General features: G+C 37.1%; 1 protein-coding gene and 1 non-coding gene across 3 annotated transcripts in view; both read right to left on the bottom strand.

Annotated features, from left to right (window-relative positions):
• Positions 1–20,259, bottom strand: part of Calcrl (calcitonin receptor like receptor) — a 90,322-nt gene that overhangs the window by 49,327 nt on the left and 20,736 nt on the right. The window contains exon 2 of one of the 2 annotated variants that reach the window (XM_051184369.1): positions 19,655–19,718. The exons of the other annotated variant lie outside the window; for it this stretch is intronic. The gene's annotated coding sequence lies outside the window, so the exon portion shown is untranslated. The remainder of the gene's footprint in view (positions 1–19,654; positions 19,719–20,259) is intronic. 2 annotated transcript variants of the gene reach the window in all.
• LOC127222907 (small nucleolar RNA SNORA73 family) lies at positions 6,230–6,431 on the bottom strand. Its single transcript, XR_007834587.1, has one exon. It is a non-coding gene; the product is annotated as a small nucleolar RNA SNORA73 family (small nucleolar RNA).

Raw genomic sequence — 20,259 nt, 5'->3', positions numbered from 1 at the left:
AGAAAACTTTCATTTTTAGTGACCTGGGAACTTAGTAACTTAAAAGTATAGGTAATTCTCAGAATTGGATATTGGGTATCAGAATAGGAATCAATGACTGATTCAAAGACTACAACTGAATAGAGGTTGCAGGGATCCTAAACCCAGATCAGATATTTTATGATTCCAGGAGTGTTGTCTTCATAGTTGTAGGGGTCAGCAAAAGAGAGTCTTAAAACGTGACATTTTCACCCATCATCATGTACGAGACATTTGGTCTGGAGTGAGCTGTCTTTAGTATGAAGGGAGAAGACTACATTATAATAAATGTGTATGCACATTCACTTTGCAAATATTCATGTCTAATGAATTCAATATTGGCAGGGATATGTATGAGCAGAGAATAAACAGTCCAGCTTTCTAGGGATGAAGATCTACAAACACAAACTCAGGAGTGAGCCAGGCAATGTGACTGGAGACATAGGAGACGGTTAGGAACTTGAAATGTTCTGGGGAACAACCAGTGGACACCTGGATGGGAAGCTCAGGCATCATCGGGCCAGGCTTTCATGATACTCTGTGAGCGGCTGTAATTTTGCACATCCCAAACATTGCTTAATTTAATTATCAACTCCTGGGACTATGTCTGGGTTGTGATTTAAAAATAGATTTTCCACGGTAAAAGAAGTCTGCAGGAAGGGGCTCCTTGCTGAATTAAGCTATGCTTAAGTGAGAATGCCACTGAAGAACAACACGTTCCCTGTGAAAAAGATGGCAAACCCATTCCAGGGGCTCTAACCTTTACGAGCTGCTATTATCAACCCAATTGTATGTTTTTTCCTGTTGCACAAACATGTTCCCAAAAGACTTTTAAAATAGCTTTCTTTCCTGCTAAATCGTTGCACCAAGCACTTTTTCTGACTCTGGGCTCTAAGAGGACCAGGATGTGTTAAAGGAAAAAAAAAAAAAAATGCCCTGTCACGCTTGACAGGGTTTAATAGGCCTTAACAACAGTGAAATGTTTCCTAATCTCACAGCCTCCCACCCCCGCTCTGGGAATCTTCCCATAATGTGTTCTAACCAATATAAAAACTATCCCAAAGAGACAGACGCACCTTCTCCAACAGTCACGCTTTCAGTCAAGTCATCTAGTGAAAAGTCTGCACACCCTGATAGTTTTCCAGGTTGAAAAAAAAAATCAAAACAGAAAATAAAACCTGCTTTTAAATATCCTAAAAGAGAAAGAAAATGGTGTCCCATTTATAAACTCAGCACCTTGAAGCTGAGTGGGACTGAGCGCTTGGGAGGTAAAGAGCAGTCCGAACTAATTGCGTTTACAAACAAACACAAATGTATAGAATTGGTTTTTAGCTACTGAGTATTTCTGGATATACCTGGTAAGTCTCTTCTTCGCTTTATCCTTTTTAAATGCCTTTTGTTGTTCTAAAAAGCAAGTAAACATATACTGAATCTGTCTTAGCGTTTCAAAACGACTGCGGCTTCAGTCGATACATTTCTCTAGCTGCAACTGTAGCTCACGTTACCAGCTACGTGTCTGTCTTCCCCGCAAAGTTTCCTTGACACAAAGTCTGTCTGAGCTACAAAACAACGGCAATCTCAAAAGGAAATAGATGAAAACAAGCAAGAGATAAACACTATCTAAGCGATATTTTAACAGTGACTGTGACTGTAAAACGCTATGAGATGTTTAGGGGCAGGAGCCAAAATGATTATCCAAACAGTATGGCGATTTGGCACTAAAAACCAATTAAAAATAACTCTAGAAGTCTTGCGGGCTGGAGTGGGGGCGTTAGCAGGCAACCACCAGAAGTGAACAGCACGGCAGAAGGTAGGGATTCCACATAGAAGGCCTCATGTTCTGGACACCTGCAGTGATGTTTGCTAGCAGTCAGGCCTGCAGCCTTTCTCCATACTTCTCAGTTGTAAGATGGGAAGAGCATAGGCATCCTAAGTCCCATGTGGGATCCCAGGTGCTAACCTCCATAAGCACCAACTGAACATAGGGCCTGGGAAACGGTACCTGCGCAGTGGTGGTCTCTCCCCAAAGCAGAAACAGTACATCTTGGTTACTTTGTAATGGGTCACACTTAACAAGACTTGTAATGTTGAATGAAATTATATATGAATGTTTAACAATGTCAACTCTCTCGGCTTTTTGTTAAGCAAACCTTATAGGCAGTCTGTGATAGTGGGATTTAAGACATTCAAAACGAATGCGGATGAGAGTTGTGTCTCAGTCATTTGTTTCTAATCAAATGACTTTACTGCGTGTACATAACCCAGCTGCTTTTTCTGTTGGTGCTGTTATAAATACATATTAGGCCTCTCCTTTAAGATCAGTAATAAGCCAGGCTTTGGTGGTGCACACCTTTACTCCCAGCACTCAGCAGGCAGAGGCAGGCTGATCTCTGTGAGTCGAGGCCAGCCTAATCTACAGAGGTGCCAGGACAGGCTTCAAAGCTACAGAGAAACCCTGTCTAGAACCCCCACCCCCCCAAAAAAATGAGTAATAAATAGTAATGCCCACGGGTCACGGGTCTCTGTCTTGTTCTCTGTCTCATTGTCTGTTCTCTCTCTCTCTCTCTCTCTCTCTCTCTCTCTCTCTCTCTCTCTCTCTCTCTCCCTCTCTCCCTACCTCCCTCCCTCCCTCCCTCCCTGAGGATAGCAGTACTATTAAGGAGAGGAAGTCTTCCACACTTTGTCGCCTGAGTCTGCACTATCACCCTTGTTTTTGTTAGCTTCATCCATTCCTAGATAAAGAGGGACACCAGTGATATTGGAGGTGTTAGATAATGTAGTGTGCAAATAATAGGAGGTTATTAGTTCCAGAGAAATTGGTGTAAAGACATGAAAGGTAAATGGTTCAAGGGGGGGGGGCTGCAACTCTTATTGTTTAAGGGAATGTCTATTGAGTTCCTTTGAGGTTTAGAACTGAGGAATAACTTTATATTTTGTTTTTATGTTCTTACTTGTGCTTTTTAAGATCTGTAAGTTCTATATGTATCTGTATGCAGAGGTGTGTGTATGTATATAGTACGATGTGTGTGTGTGGTATAGAATGGTGTGTGTATGTGTATAGTGTGTGTGGTGTCTATGGTGTGGCGTGTGGTATGGTATGGTGTGTGGTGTGTGTATATGTATGTGCTTTCATCATCTTAGACATTCTAATGCTGTTTGTATTCCTATAAAATAGTGACAATGAGTGGCTATAAAGCATGGAGGATTTGGCACCTTGTAGAACGGCTTGTCAAAACTTATCATCGATTCAGGGGCAGAGGACACCTGATAAGAGTAAAACTCATCACTTTATCTGTCATCTTAAATGACTTTTTTAAGATCTGGAATATTTCAGATAATTTCTTGTTCTATAATATTGTATATACTGTATGTTTGATTAATTTGTGAAAATTATTTGTAGAAAAACATAATAAAGCAAATAATTCATATTTTAAACACACTTTTTGTAGAAAAGTCTTGTCAAAAAAAATCTTGGAGGATTCTGGTTTTGCAAGATGTAAGGAAGAAGAGGGTAGAGACAGAGCTCAGAAACATGTATTGGGAATCAAAGCTTTATCACAATTATTTTGTCAGTTTTTATCTACTGTTTTCAAAGTTAGTATTGCTGTGCTATTATTAGTACTGAAAATATAACTGTTTGAAAAAGGATGTTGTTTGCTGACTTTTATGGTGTATTTTCTGTGTGTGTATTTATGTTTATACATATGCATGACTTACTAAAATGTTTCACTTTAAATTTTTTCATTTTGTTTTGTTTGGGAGAGGGCAGATTCAACACAGGATTTCTCTGTATTGCTTTGGAGCCTGTCCTGGAACTCACTCTGTAGACCAGACTGGCCTCAAACTCACAGATATCCACCTGCCTTTGCCTCCCAAGTACACTTTAAGTTTTTAAATAAAGAAAAGCAATAAACTTCCTAAAGAAATTATTTTCTCATACCTTCGAAGAACATAAAAACTTAGTAGACACAATAAATCACAGCAACATGTTTGTTTTCTAATGAGAGACTGAAAGGGGGTGGATGCAAATGGGAGGGGAGGTGGGGAGAAACTGGGAGAAGTAGAGGGAGTGGAAACCATAGGCAGGGTATAGGACGTGAGGGGAAAAGTCTATTTTCAATAAAAGGAAAAACAAACAAACAAATAAATAAATCATGGCAATCAATAGGAAGAGAATGAAAATTGTAATGGATTATTTCTATTAATTCATCTGTACTGTACATTCAAATTTTAGTAGTATATTTTTGCAATTATACTAATGTCAACTTTCATATTATAGTAGAAAAATCTCATTTTAATTAAAAATTTAAAAAGTTAATCATTGGGCATAAAGTAAGGACTGAGATCTGAGGTAAAGGCTAGTATAAATGTGTGGAGCTTTGACATTATACCTATCTTTAGCATAAACACTCATCTAAATAACAAGTTGTGTTTAAAAAGAAAATTAAACTGAGTATGAAGAAACCCAGGTTCTAATTTTAACCAAACCCAGGGATTACAGTGGAGACAGAATGGCGTCTAGAACAGATGACAGCGAGGTGGTCCTAAGGCTTTTTGAGCATGGTACAAATGATTTCCTAATGATCATACTTTCATGTGTTGTCCTAGTTTATGTTACTAGACAACTGTGTAGTCAGTTTGGTATATAACTCCATCTTTCATTTGGTGGGCTACATTTTCTCCTCTTTAATTCCAATAATGATATGGTACCAGATTTTTAATATTCATTAACTCTTTTCAATTCTATCATTCTAAGTAAAAATCTACTAAAAGTCATATTATTATAAACATATATGTAAATATATGCAAATGCATTGCATATTAAAGTCCAAACTAAAACAAAGAACATTTTTAATCATTAAGTTATATCAGTGCTGTATCCTATTATTATTGTGTCCTGACCTGTTTTGTCTTTGTACATTTTAGTGATTGTTTTATGAAAGTTATATAGGTGTTATTCCCCATGGAGGGATACTCCCTCAACCTAGGAAGGAGGGAGGGCCTAGTCCCTCCTCCAAATGACTTGACAGATTTTGTTGATCCCTCCTAGAAGGCATCACTGTCCCTGTGGAGTAAGGGGGGATGGGATGGGAGGGGGTGCAGAGGAAGGAGGGAGGGAGGGAGAGGGAACTGGAATTTATATATTTTGCTATGTTAAGCTTAAAACCCTTCTTTTTATTTTAGACAAAAAAGAAGAGATGATGAAAAAAAAAGAAAAATAAATAACTAAAATGTTTTAAAAAAATAAAGTTATATAGGTGTTTACAGGCAATAACAATTACAATTTCATACACAACATACTTTTCTCTTTGATATACACAGAGAAATAATTTCTGGATATGGATATTGTTTTATAGCTAGTATGAGTTTTATCTTCCCAATGCCTTAATAAATGCTCTGAAAAAGATTGAGATTATATTTTACAGGTTACTTAGAGCATTATTAAAAATAGAGCCTAGCAATAAAACTCAAAGATGTTCAATACAGTGTTCATGACAGTTTTATTTTTATTTCTTCTTAGTGTTTGGGATTAAGTTCAGCACTTTGTGTGTATTGGGTGAGCACTCTGGCACTGAACTACAGCCTCATACCAAACTGTAGTTTCTACTGTGTGAGCATATTTTTTTTTCTTTTAAAAACTAAAGATGAGCATGATGACTCCTAGTGATGTGCCCCCTGTCCTTCAGAGACCAAGGCAGGAGGCTGGCCTCAAGTTTGAGGTGAGCTTGGGCAACACAGTAATTCTATACCAGAATGGTTTACTGTGAAAGGCCATGTATCAAAAAAACAACTGGGGGGGGGGGAGGGAGGGAAGGACGGAGGGAGAGGAAACACACACCACCCTCTCCAAAAATCCCCACTGAAGACAATATTTCCACTGCAGTGATGAATATGCGAAATGAATATACCTTGAACTACAATCCTCTTCTGTACAGAGGAAAAGAAACAAACTGCTTTCTGCAAAGCTTTTGTTTTAACTCTTGGGCTAATCCAGATTTTCTATTATCTTATTGATACGCATATATAAATTTTCACAGTTTAGAAGGCAACCAGTAAACTTTTAGCAAAAGAAACATAGTAATTTAATCATCACACAGTTGAAGGAGGTAATTATATTCCTGTAATAATGAAGACTCCAAAGACCAAGGAAAATAGCATATTTTTTTTCTCATCATTTTGTTGTTGTTTTGTTTTATTTTGTTCCTCAACTTTTTGTTTCCTGCATGGTTTGTCTCCCCAGTATGGTCCACCGGACTCTGAGAAGTTGTAGGAATATGCAGGCACAGACTTGAAGCCCAGCTTCATCTCCAACGTTGTAGAAAGGGACTATACATCACCAGTAGGGCCCTATGCTCCCCTAGGACACTAGGACAGAGCCCAGGGAGAGTGACCTCCCAGGGTGTCCATGTTGGCTCTCTTATCGTTTTTTATCCCATCTTCTCTTCTCTACAATCTAGAAAGTAATTAAAGCCATTTGTGGAAGTATTACCTTTATTTGTGATAAAGAAGCAGTAGTCTTGTTTATAGAGCTTATAAGAAAGTCACTTGAGAACACAGAAAGTGCCAGCAACTGTTCTTGCTCAAGGGTCTAAAGTCTTTTCTCTCCCAAGGCTGTCAAGAGGCTGAGAGCGGGTTTTGTGAAGGGATATTTTACATGTGAATGCCTTTAATTGACCCTGTTTGCCAAATAATGATGGATAATTGCCTTGATCTCCTGGGAAAGTGTTTACAAAACAAGTACTCTTTCCTCCCTCATTTGAGTCAGCTTCCAAGGCTTGCTTGTTTTAACTCAGGGAATAACCTTGGTGGAGGATAAGGATGTCTCTCTGGGGCAATCAAGGAGCCACTGGGATCTAGCATCTGTAATAAAATACACATTTTCTGATGCTTTCCTTCTCTGATACTAGGAAGCTTAAGTAACTTTAAGCAAAGAAGACTGGGCAGCAATATTTGACTTTAAAGTCGCACAGTCTGAGTGATGCTCTACACACTGAGGACAGCCACACAGCAATGTTCCAAAGCAGAACCCACACATTACTGAAGGATGCTCTATATTCTACTGAAGCTGGATGTACTCACTCAACAATTATTTGTTGAGTAGGCACTTGACAGAGGACTGGGTATGAATAATGTAATAAGAAGAGATGAGGTAAAACGTTCATTTATAAATTATTCTGCAGAGACAGAAGTTAAACATTTGTACAAATTTAAAGTTACAAATAAAGATAAGTCCTGAGAAGGAAGGAGATGACCTCATATGGTGGCTCAAGGGATGATTTCCCAGAGGAAGTGGTATTTCACTAGACGTCTGCAATTGGAGGATGGTCGAGAAACTCAAAAGCAAATGGCTTCAATCAGAAGGGTCCTGGGGACAGAAGGCAAAGGAGAGGGGCTATGAGATGGCCTGTGAAGGCAGGTAAAATCCTAAAGAACACATTGAGCTTAGAGTTAGATAACTTGCCAAAGTCTGGTCTGTGTCCTGTAACACCTGCAAACATCTGTTTCCAGTAAGGAGAAAGGATTTGGTTTAGTGTGGCTCATCAAAATTCAGACCCAGCTGGATTGTGTGTGAGGGAAGAAAACAGTAAGAATGAAGAATCCTTCTGAAGAGTTTGGCTTTTGAAAAGGAGAAGAAAGAGGTTTAGTGGTAGGTGTGGGAGGACCTATGGAGTGCAGTTTTATTTTTAGATAAGGTTAACATTAACATTTTACAACAGGGCTTTTGTGAATGAGAGGTTTTGCCTATACAAGAGACATTTAGATTTCTCCAAAGACTGGGGGATAAATGGGATGCCAAGGAACACTGGGAAGGACGAGCTGACCAGCTTTTAAAACTGGGATAGAGCAAAGCAGGACAGCAGTTCTGCTGAGCTTGGATGGACAGAAACAAGGCAATATCACTGTCTACCCCCTCCTTTTCTAACACTGGTTGTTGAAAATTAAAAACCGAAGGAGCTGATGGGATTCATGGAAAGCATGGAGATGTTGGAAGACTTGGAGACAATGGGATAAAGGATTGACTAAACCAAGTAGGACCCTTGCAGAGGCAAGTACCAAGACTTAACTATGATTAAAGCTTGTTGACTGAGGGAAGGAAATATCCCAGAGCTCACAGGAAAAGAGTTTTATAGGCAGAGAGTAGGGGTTTCCACCAAATCATGCTAAGGTCCCCATGGCCCCTGTGGGCATCAGCAGTCTATGGATTTTCACTTTGGGGATGACAGCACATAGATATGGGACTTCAAGCTTTGTGACTGCATAACTTTTGTGTGATAGTTAAATGGTATCTTCTTTTTCCTTGATGTAGCATCTTGGAGATTTTTAGAAAAAAACAGTAAATAAATAACATTGATTTTTCTTCTGGTATTTGATAAGAGAAAGGATGTTGTGAAATAATAATCAACTTTAATTACTAATAAAATTATAAAGATCAAAAGATCCTTTATAGATCAAACTTGGCAATTATTTTTTTCTCCTTTTGGAAATCATGCCTTTCAGTTCTCGCACTTGGATGGATAGCCCTACAAGTACTGAGAGTGTTGTACCAGCAGGACATTAGGAAAATTATTTTCAAGGTAATGTTCTTGTGTATATGATATATGTGCATTGCACACTCCATCATTGTGTTTGCCTTATTCCTTTGACACTTGATCTTTCACTAACCTGGTGATCCCCTTGTCTCCACTCCTCATCATCCTGGGATTCTAGATCTGTGCAGCCATAGCTAGCTTTTTACATGGGTGCTAGGGATCAGAGTGCAGGTCTTTTGCTTGGACATCAAGTACTCCTACTCAGTGGGAGCTATCTCCCCAGACTCCAGCACAGGTATTCTTAATACAATTGAGACACACTCCGCTACAATAGTTTGGTATTATGTAATATCCATACAAAGCTAAATAAAGCATGTATACAAAGGGATGTGGATAAGTTGGTGGAACATAGGCTCAGCATGCAAATGGGATTGCAACCCTAATACTGCTATGTTTTCTCAGATACACACAGAGAAGGAAGAAAGAAGAAAATGAGGAAGGGGAAAAAGGAGGAAGAGAGGGAGGGATGAAGAAAAACACAATTATTGTTATTACTATTAAGTTGACCCTCACTCATATATGTTAGAGTAGCAATAAAGGCCCATACACCTTTAATACCAGGACTCAGAAGACAGAGGCAGGGGGAACTCTGTGAGTTCAAGGCCAGCCGGTCTATAGAGCATTCCAGGACAGCCATACAGCCAGGGATATACAGAGAAACACTGTCTCAAAAAAACTTTAAAAAAAAAAAAGGGGGGGGGGCTCAGTAGAAACCTAATATCCTACTTGGGGTGGGCCAATCACCTGGCCAAGGAACCACCCTAGGGAGTTGGGATCCTCTTAAACCATGCTAAAGAGATAGGTGAGATGGTTTTTTCCTCCAATGAGAAACTGTACTTTTCTTACTAGAGCTCCTCACCCCAGCACAGTAGATTATTATAGCCATGCAACTGGCTATACTTTTCTAAACTATTTAGAAAGGGTAACTTCTCTCCCGCTGTTTTCTAAGTGTGCTTTCTCTTAATAATTTAGGCATCCAAAGATAAAGATTTGTTTGATCAAGCCTCAATACCCTCTGGCTTCATGTAAAATAAAGTGGGTAGATTAAATATTGAGAGTAGCTTTTGGTTTTCAAAGTCTGTGACTCCTCAAAGTATCTGTTACTTGCTAAGTTTCAGTAAGTAATTCAACATACAACTATGCTTATTATTTTCTATCAGTTAGTATGACTATAACTAGTATATGTGATATATGTACTTTGATCTCTGAGAATTTGTAATCTAGTAGAAAAGGCAAAGTAAACACACTAAATATTTAATTGCAATTGTTCTCCTATCTGCCTGGAGTGCATTTCAACACTGCCAGTGGATTTTCCTCATACATTTACACAACTTCAATAAAGTTTAATTCATGATTAATGTATAATAGGATCAAAGTAATTAATAACAGAACATGAAGCAATTATAACGAAATAGTGCAATAAAATGGGTTGACAGCATTGCTACTCTTTTGTGCCATGGGGATCATGCAAAATAATGTAAACTCAAGCACAAGCAATGACTGCTGACTGCTGCCCAGAAAAGCCAGGCAGCTCCTACCAGATTAATGGGCCCCAGAGGGCCAGCCACGTATTATGTAGCATGATATGCTGGACAAAGGAGTGGTTAGCATCCTGAATTGTATGGATCAGGTCAATGCAAGATTCTATCATGCTACTCAGAAGAGCTGAATGAGTTAAGAATGTTAATATTTTTCATTTATCTTGGATGTAGATAATGGAAAATGAAAGCAATGGCAAAAAGGAACTACTATTTCTTAGTTTGTGATAAAAATATAGACTATTATAAGGTTTTAGGTTTAGAGACATCTCAGATGACTGGAACAGCTTGGCCATGAGGAAGAAGGGGAGGATGGGAAAAAGAGGAGAGAGAATAGATTCTAAATAGGAGAAATAAAATGAGCAAAGACAAAAGACAAGAGCAAGGTATGTCATTATACCGTGATTATACCGTGGTGTGTTTTCAGCTCGCAAGTGAAGTGCAATGCTTATCTGAGCCCTGCTCTGCTGTGGTGGTGATCCTTTTCACCAGCTAGATTGATTGCACTTGCCCATCCTCATATAGGAGGAAAGCCAGAGAATGTTACTAGACTCTAATAAAATGTAAATTATTCTTATTAACGTAGTAAAAAGGCAACACTCCAGATAATAACAAAGTATTATACCATTACCATTTCTTAATTGTTAATGGCCTGATCTTTCAAGACTTCTTTTATTTGGGCTCTAACTTTGTGTGTTGACGGTGAAAGAATGTACACACACAAAGGAAACTGTGATTTGTATTTGAGTAGCTATGCAATACCAGTGGCAGTAATTTAGAGATGCTTTGCCAACACCTAGACCTGGAGGAAGTTGGCGTCAGCTATTTGTAAAGGCCAAATATAATATAAATAATAATGACTGGGGCTGAATTGTGTTAATTAATCATATAAACAAATGTACATGTCTTGTAACTTGGGAAAGGTATTTAGCTCTTCTAAATTCAATGCTTACATAAATAAAACATGATGCTAAGCTCTGTATAGTATTTATGTGATCACAAAATGAAAGATCAACATGTAGTGAGCTAAAAATGTTTTCTAGCAAAGTATAAGCAGTCAGTGAATGTTAGCTATTACTGCAATGAAAAATTAATATTGGATATAATTAGTTGCTTCAATCCAGCAGGAAAAATGGAAAGTGTTATATCTAAATTGAGAGAATAGTGTTTTAAGGGCTTATTTATATGACTTATATGTACATTTTGTTGCAGTCTATATTTTTTTCACAAACTAAGAAACAGTAGTCCCTTCTTAACATTGCTTTCAGTTTCCATGGTTTCCATTATCTACAGCCAAGATAAGTGGAACAACACAAAGAAAAGTTATTAACATTTTTAATTTGTTCAGCTGTTCTGAGTAGCCTGATGGAATCTTGCATGGCCCTGCTCCACAGAATTTGGGATGCTAACCACCTCTTTGTCCAGCATATCATGCTACATACATATGTGGCTGGCCCTCTGGGGCCCATTAGGAAGAAAATTTTCTCACCATGTAAGTATGGCAAAGCTGTATAACTATAGTTTCTTACTAAAGTCAATTAATATATTTTTACTTACAAAGTTGTCTGGATTTCTCAATATTAGTCAACTGTTTTACATAATAGTAACTTTAAATTGTAAATATGGTCACATTTTAAGCTTACTACTAATTTCTTTACATAGACCACAGCCAAGTCAAAAGGGGCCATTTGGAATCTGTTCTGTATTAAATTTTCAGCCACCTATTTTATAAGAGACTGAGAAAACTATCGTTTTAATCAATATAAAATATCCTAGGCAAAAAATAAAAAATAAATGTCATCTGCCTGTAGCTAACAAGGCACACTATTCCTTTTATACTTTTATCCCCATTCATTTAGGAATTGAACCTCCTAGAAAACATGGAATACCAAGTGTTCAGTTTTGTATTGATTAACTGGTTGATTTAGTTAGAAACAGAAAATGATGCTGTTGAAATATTCCTTGGTTAATGCCACAAATCACAGGCCTAGGGCAATGAATGAAGTTGCAAAAGTCCTAATGGCAACATATCAAGAAGAGGCTTGTATGCATTGCATCATAAGAGTATGAACTCATTAACTGATGGAAAAATGGGATACAGGAGAGGAGAGAATTCCACTCCAGACAAAAACAGATGAATATCTTCCAAACATTGGGACATTGACTAGGCACTTAGTCTAATATGTCTGTCATTGGACTTTTCACACAAAAAAGGAATTTCAATAGTACTGTGGAGAACAGAGAGCATGCCCCCAAGTCAATTCTTAAAAAGTGTTCCCATGGGTAAGTAAATGTAACAGTAGACTATAAGTATCAGACAAAATAAAACTGCAACAACAAAAGCAGCATGCCTTGAAAATGTTGAAAAACAAAGGGAAAACAAATCCTTCTGGACAAACTGAAGTGCATAAGAGACACCTTGCACGCTGTTTCAGCCTCTACTGGTACCTATAGCAGCATCTAATGGTGTCTACGGCAGGAAACTTGCTGTGTCTTTGACATTATTTTATTTAGCCACAAAGGGATTTTAAACTGTGATTTTTTTTAAATAAAATATTGGATGAATTTTGTTTTGAATGGTTGTTATGTCAAGAAAATATATCATCAACTACAGTCCCCATACTGTAACAATGCCCTAGCTACACATAATTTTTTATTCCTTAATCAGTGTCTTTCTAACCCTGCTCCCATGATATTACCTCCCACTTGTTAGCATAGTTGTGATGAAATCCATAAAAGATGACAAATAATGCATCAGCATGGAAAAAAAAGAAACACTTTCCAATTGTGGTAGAAATATAACTAACATGGACATTATACAAAATAAATAAATTTTCTTTAAAACAATAAAAATAGAACTCTTCTATAATCCAGCTATAGCACTACTGCATGCATCTTATGAACATGAAGCCTGCAACAGTATTTATAACCAAGATATGGAACCAAATTAAGTATATTCAACTGCAAACGGCTGAAGAAATGTGCTACACACACATGGTGCATCATTCAGCCATAAAAGAAGGAGGAAGTCATTGTTTTGGAAAAACATTGGTGAACTCAAAGGACATTAAACTGAGAGAAATAAGCCAGGCACAGGATGAGAAACACCACACAGCCGCAGTCTTGTGAAACTTAAAATAGTTGACCTTACACACCTGAACAGTACATTGTGGTCCCCAAAGGCTCTATGGAGTTGATGGAGTTGGTGATTGTGGAGATATTGGTCAAAGGGCACAAAATTAGTTATAGTCAAGGAAGAAGTTCAAAAGATGCATGGATGGTGATCATGGTTAATGGCAATATAAGGAATCCTTGAGAAATGTGAGTACCAAAAAAATAAATAAAATGGCAAATATGCAAAGGGATTCATATGTTAATTGGATTTAACAGTCCTATGCCATGCAAATGGGCTGCCAGATACCACACTGTAGATGCCAAATACATACAATTATATCTGTCAATTTATAAAACAGCAATGATATAAAAGTTGATGAGTAGTTAGCTTATAAATAATGGCTATGTGAAATATTTCCATCCTAATCATTTCTGATTATAAATAGCTACAAAATTTGAATTGTAGAGCTTCTATGCCATATAAAAGCCAGAGAATATCTCTTCTTTTCTAATATTTTTTATGGCTTTACTAAGGTTAAACCTAATGTTTTGTGTGTACTGGGCAAGAGTCCTGCCACAGAATTCTATCTCCAGTTTTTCTTCCTTATTTTATTCTGAGATGAAGTCATAAGTCTCCTGCCTCGTCTTCCCAAATAGAATAGCTAAGATTATAGGCCTGGGCCACCAGACCTGATTCTGTACTCATTTGCATATCATCTTAGTAATAAACTCAATTAAATTTATGATTAAATCTCGTTAACACCATTGTAATAACACATATTAAAAGGAGGCGAACAGAAACTAAAGAGTTGAAGTACAAAGAGGAACTGTGAGTGAAGCTGGAAGGTCAGATATGTTATAAGTGAAACTCTTTTGGGCTGATCTAACATTTTGATTCTGATTTTTTTCTCTGTATCATTTCAATTTTAGTATACGTGCTGTGGAAGCAAGCACTGAATCTGATTTTTCTAGCAGGCCGAGTTTCCCAATGTCCATCCATAGGATGATAACTGATCAGCTACCAGGGGTGAAGTGCTAACATTCTCCAAGGAATCTAAAAGAACATTTTATACTGTACCAATGTTATATTAAATTCCATTTACTCATTGATAAAGAGCTGCTATTGACCATAACAAAGTCCCCATATAAAGAGGTTATGACCTGTCCTTCAGTCTGCTAACTTGACTTGATAAATTTTGATATACTTAAATATATTTTGAGTAATGATGAATATCTATTCTGTCTCTTAAATAAGACCCATTTGGGGACTAGGAGATAACTCAGGTACACATATAAAGTGCTGTCTTCAAAGCATAATAACCTGAATTTGATCCCCAGAGCCTACATGGGGAAAAAAAAAAAAAACAGGCATGGTGCTACAATGCTAGGAAGTGGGGCTCATCACACATGTAAGGTAAGCTAATGAGAGATCCTGTGTCATTAAAAAAGATAGAGGCCTCTTAAGGAACAACACTCAGCTGGCACATGACTTTAATCCAAGCACTCGGGAGGCAGAGGTAGGCAGACATCTGTGAGTTCCAGGCCAACCTGATCTACAGATGAATTCCCGAACAGCCATTGTTACATGCAGAGAAACTTTTTCTCAAAAAAAAAAAAGGAACAACACTCAATGTTGTCCTCTGTCGTACAAACCAACATATGCATCTATATATACATACATAAGAGTGGGAAACAGACTGGTTTGTCTTGTGTGATTGGTTGGTTGATTGATTGATTGTAACAAGTTCTCATTATGTAGCCCAGACTGTGAGTTTCCGTTCACCTGAACCTGCTACCCAAGTGCTGGGATAACATTTATATGCTACCAAGCACAGCTTTAAGAAAGATTTTAAATTAATATGTATGTCACACAAGACTCTTGACAAATATTGAAGTAAAAATGATTTTTGGGGTGAAGTTAAATTTTTATGTCTGAAATGAAGTGCATTTATTTTATAGTCTTGAAGACTCATATATACATAAAGTAAAACAGCCACATTACAATAATCTACTCAAAGGAACATGGCAGAAATAAAGAGTAAAACAACAACAACGAAAATAACACCAGAACCCAGAGACGCTGTCTTTCAGAATCCCTCCTAGAATAAATGAAATGTGAAATTTTGACCTGGATAATTTTTGTGTTGTACTAGAAACTTAAACAAGACTAGAAAAGCTTCATAAAACGTCTTCCTATTTTAGAGTGAATTGATGCCACTTATTTTATGTATTTCAAGATTCAAATAACTGTATATAAATGAATTTGACCATCTCAAAGATAGAGTACTAGGAAGCTAGACAGATGGCCTGATGGTTAAGATCACTTGCTGCTTCTTTAGGGGACCTGTGCTCAGTTCCCAGAACCCACATGATGGGTCATAATTATCTGCAATTCAAGTTTCAGTGGATTCAGTACTCTCTTTCAAGTTTGCTAGGCACCAGGCATACACATGGTGTGCATGCATGCAGGCAAAACACTCTTACCCATAAGAACAAGGGGTAGAGGACCAGATAACAATAATAGAACATAAAAATGTTCTGATTGCAAAGAAATAGACATTTCCAAACAACCACTATGAAAGTGAAGCAGGACCTAGGGTTGGCAGTTCCAGCAGCAGGCTGATTGGATCATAGCTTTACTGTCTTTACATCAAAGGTCTATTTTTCACTGGCAAGAAGGTTTTAGAGCCAGCACATAAAAAGCTGCAAATATTTGTGCTTGGTTTTCCTTTGTGAGATATCTATAGTAGTCTGAGAAAGTAAAGAACATTTAGCCACAGCAGGAACTTCCTGTAAAAACTTCAGTGAACAACTCTGCCTCCTTTATAAATACACCCTTTGTCTCTTCATAGGTTCTAGACATTTCTCAAATGTTTAAAGTAGAAACTTGCTCATCTGAACAGAAACACAGCCTGTAAATGAGTTGCATCTTTCTTTACTGGCCAGTAAATAAGCAATATTTCTAAACATATTAGTAGGACTTTACACATTAATGTAACATGCCAAAAAAGGAGCCTACAACTGAAGAGGTAAAGTAGGCAAAAATTTTAAAATCTTTGAAAGATACAAAGATGGCACACAGAGTAAGCTGAGTCAATGTGAAAAATAGCTGATAGAAATCTAACTCTCACAGATCCCCTGGATTGTAGACAGGCAGGTGTGTAGCTCTTGTATAGCCTGTTCCTAGCATGTCTGAGGTTCTCAATTCAACACCCAGTGTGAATATAAGCAAATAGAGAAAAATTATATTTTACTGTATTCATTCTAGTATAGCAATTTTAAGTCAAAATTTGATCAAAATTAATATAACTGGTAGGAGATATCTACCTGATTTGACAACAAGGTTAATTAAGTCAAGACAGAAAATAAAACAATAATAAAGTATTTACTATGAACCAATATTTATATCCATATGTCTAAGACCAAGATTGATTTAAAATGCTATATTTATCTTCAAAATAACATTAAGTATAATGGAATTAACAAATAAAGTCTAGTCTTCAAGTTAAAAAAAAAGATCAAATAGAACCTAGAATCAAAACAATTTGGTTACTTAGTTTAGTAACAATTATTGAACTGAATCGTTAGCCAGTATGGTCAGAATAAACCAACAAAAGGTGTGTGAAGCAATTGTCTTTAATTTGGAGGGAAATATCTTAGGTTCAATTCACACTAGATAAAGATTGAAATGTGAAATGGTCCTGGGAATGTTTAGAAACATATTAGAAATTAATATCTTTACTATCTCGGAGTCAGAAAGTTTTGAGCAAGTGATAGAATTAGATCCTTCTCAGAATGCAATCAAGTCAGAGAAGCTGTGTCCTTCTTTCTCTCCTACAGGCAAGTTCTGGAGTGTCAAGTGACTGTGCAAATTAACCCTACCAAAATGCTTAAAGTTAGAAGACCTAAACTGTTATAGTCTTATTAGACAGAAAGATATGCAGATGGTGGGTTGTTTTGTTTTTGGTTTTTGTTTTTTCAGCTCCTCATTAGGTCAAAGTATTTTAATCAAATATTCCAGACTATCAGAGCTGGAGTGGACTTGAAAATCTTGCAGTAAAATCTGCTCACTTTACAAGACTTAGAACACAGGAGCCAGGAGGAGTTAGTGAGTTGTGATATGTTCCTTAACATATCACACTGAGCTACGAACAGGCATCATTTCTGATCTGTCTCAGCTCTAAGTTATTTTATTAAACCAAAACTAAACCACTATTGATTCAAACAGATGTAATTGAAGGCTGTTGCTACTTCTAGTTACATGTTTCATCTCCATGGGAATGATTTTATGAACCTATTTCTCGATAGAATTTAAATGTATTGGTACTTGTACTTTAAATTTAATTGTTAGAAATAAAAATAATTACACATACACACACACACACACACATACACACAAGAGAGTCTGACCCACACTCAGTAAATCATATGAGATGACGCAACTAAAGAAACAGCCGTTTAAATCCAAACCTTTCATTGCAGCTCTTCCAAACTGCTAAATACACACTACAGTTTGCACATTGGAATGATATTCTAAAATATTATATTATCCTCTTCAACATGAAATTATGATGGATACGCACAATGGGACGCCAAAGCCAGTTGGCTTTGCCAGGCAGTAGTAGTGCAGACCTTTAATCCCAACACTTGGGAGGCAGATCTCTCTGGGAGTGTGAGGCCAGCCTGGTCTATAGAGAGCATTAACAGCTAGGATTGTTACACTGAGAAACCCTGTCTTGGAAAACCAGAAAAGAAAAAAAATCTTTTGTTATAGATTCTTCACTCTCATCTATATGAAGCAACTTGAAGTGTTATGAGAAGTGATTTGGCAGAACATCACTTGGAAAATGTCAGGAAGAAAAGGCAGCTGTCACTTATATGTACGCAATTGGAGCACTCCAACCTTGCTGTGAGTCATCTGAAATGTAATGTGCAGAGGAAGGTGACACATAAAAGGACTGAACAATGATGAGTTCCCAAAGACAGCCAGTGGGACAAAGAACTATTACAAAAGGTCTATTTTGAGGGCTAGCAGCATAACTTGGGAATTCTTTTTAAAAAGCCACAGCTTTTACAGGAGGGGTCATCTAAATCTGTCAAGTCATTTGAAGTAGGGACTAGGACTTCTCTCCTGTCTCTAGGTTAAGGGAGTATCCTTCCATGGGCATCACCCTACATGTGGACTGGGGGGGGGAGGGTGGTCGGTACATGTGGGGGGGGAGGGAAAGAGGGAGGAAGGAACGGAGGGAGAGGGAACTGGGATCGATATGTAAAAAAAAAAAAAAAAAAAAAAAAAAAAAAAAACCCACAGCTTAAAAACAGACAAGGAACCATCTCATGGAGCTTTGAATTTAAGCTAACACAATTTAGTACAGTTTAGTATAATTATACCATGATAGGAAAATCATTATTGAATTATTAAAAACCTTTCAGTCCAAAAATGAGTTAGGGTAAAGAAATATAATCAAATACTGTGGGAAGGGGACTATCAATAGACACAGTTATTTTAGTTGCCATAGCTCTATAATGCTGAACACATCTGTCTTTTTAGAAGCACTCTTGCTATGCTTTGACAGAATAAAATTCACACACTTTTCTAGGGATCTCTAAAAATAATATCTGGAATACAGCAAAATATTGAAACTCCTTCCCCTATATTCTTGTTCTCTTATTTATAAATAAGATATCTTCTGCTCTCCAAATATAGGAAAACTTGAGCTCACCACTTATAGGTGTATAAAGTAACAATGACTATGTGGTTAAGAAAATGAAGAACTCGCTACCATTACGCAACCCAATAAGTTCACCACCTCGCGGTTCCTAGGAGTCTGCGGTTCCTCAGGGTCTTTCTCGCGCCATCCGCTGTGATGAACGGAAGAAAGGCCCGAGTTAATGCAGTTAGCTCCTTAAACAACAATAAAAGACTCTTTGCTTTTGAAAAAAGAAAAAAGAATTGTCTTAGAAGACAATTCATATCAATAACCTAGTCATATTATAATATTTAAAAACCTCTCTAGAGTAATGTGACGTATATGTATGAGTATGGCTAACCTCATTGAATCACTAGAATTAAAAAAAACTGATAGGACATATTCAAAATTAACTTACTATTCCTAGTCATCTGGACAAAGAAATACAATTATAGGGTTAATTCTACTCCCCAATATCTTAAGAAAATAATTTTGAATTGAAAGGTGTGCGTAATTCTACCTTTATCAGTGGGTTATTAGTTTATTAGTGGGTTCCTACTTAAAAGTTTCTTTGTATTTTAAAGTCATCTATACACTATTCTGTGAAGTTCTTGTTCCTATAATTAATGCATTCTTAATATCCTTGACTTTATTAGCAATCCAAGATATTACTTTGAATATTTCTTTGAAATATATGCAATACCTGCGTGTTAGACAGTCCAAATTTTGAAGGTTGGTAGCACAAGTTGGTGTATCATCACAAGGCCCTGGATGACAAAAGAACATTCCTGTGAATTTGGTAACATTATGAGTAGAAAATGGGATTTTACAGAACTTAGTTTAAGAGTATGTTCTAGTGTGTTTCTCTGTTAAAATTACAGTTTTATGTGGTATGCTTGAAAGGGAAGTTTAGAGGAGATATATCTGTCACATTTAGGTTACCATTAAGCTAGCCTGGAAGTTAAAAAAAAAAAAAGAGCTTTGCTTTGTAGCATGGTGACGTATCCTTATAATGGGTCATTGAGGGACAAAACATGAAGGCAGATGTTTCCTATTGCTTGAGATCTTAGCACTAGAAGGAGGTGGAGTCTGCCTAAGTGTACCTTTGCTCTGCTTTGCTCTGTAACTGAAGGATACTATAGTCCCTGGCCTTCTGAAGCCATTAAGGAGAAAGCTTACCAATAATTAGATATGTAGTAAGTGTGATAAAGAAAAATAAAGCAGATAAAGGAAATAAAAAGAGAAGATGACTGTGGCAGTCGTGAAAAGCCTTTGAGGAGGTGGCACTGAAAAAGTGACTTTGGTAAG

Source organism: Phodopus roborovskii, unplaced genomic scaffold (assembly GCF_943737965.1).
Source record: "Phodopus roborovskii unplaced genomic scaffold, PHOROB, whole genome shotgun sequence".
Lineage (NCBI taxonomy): Eukaryota > Metazoa > Chordata > Mammalia > Rodentia > Cricetidae > Phodopus > Phodopus roborovskii.
The sequence above is the reverse complement of the archived record's forward strand: the minus strand, read 5'-3'. Positions and strand labels throughout refer to the sequence as shown.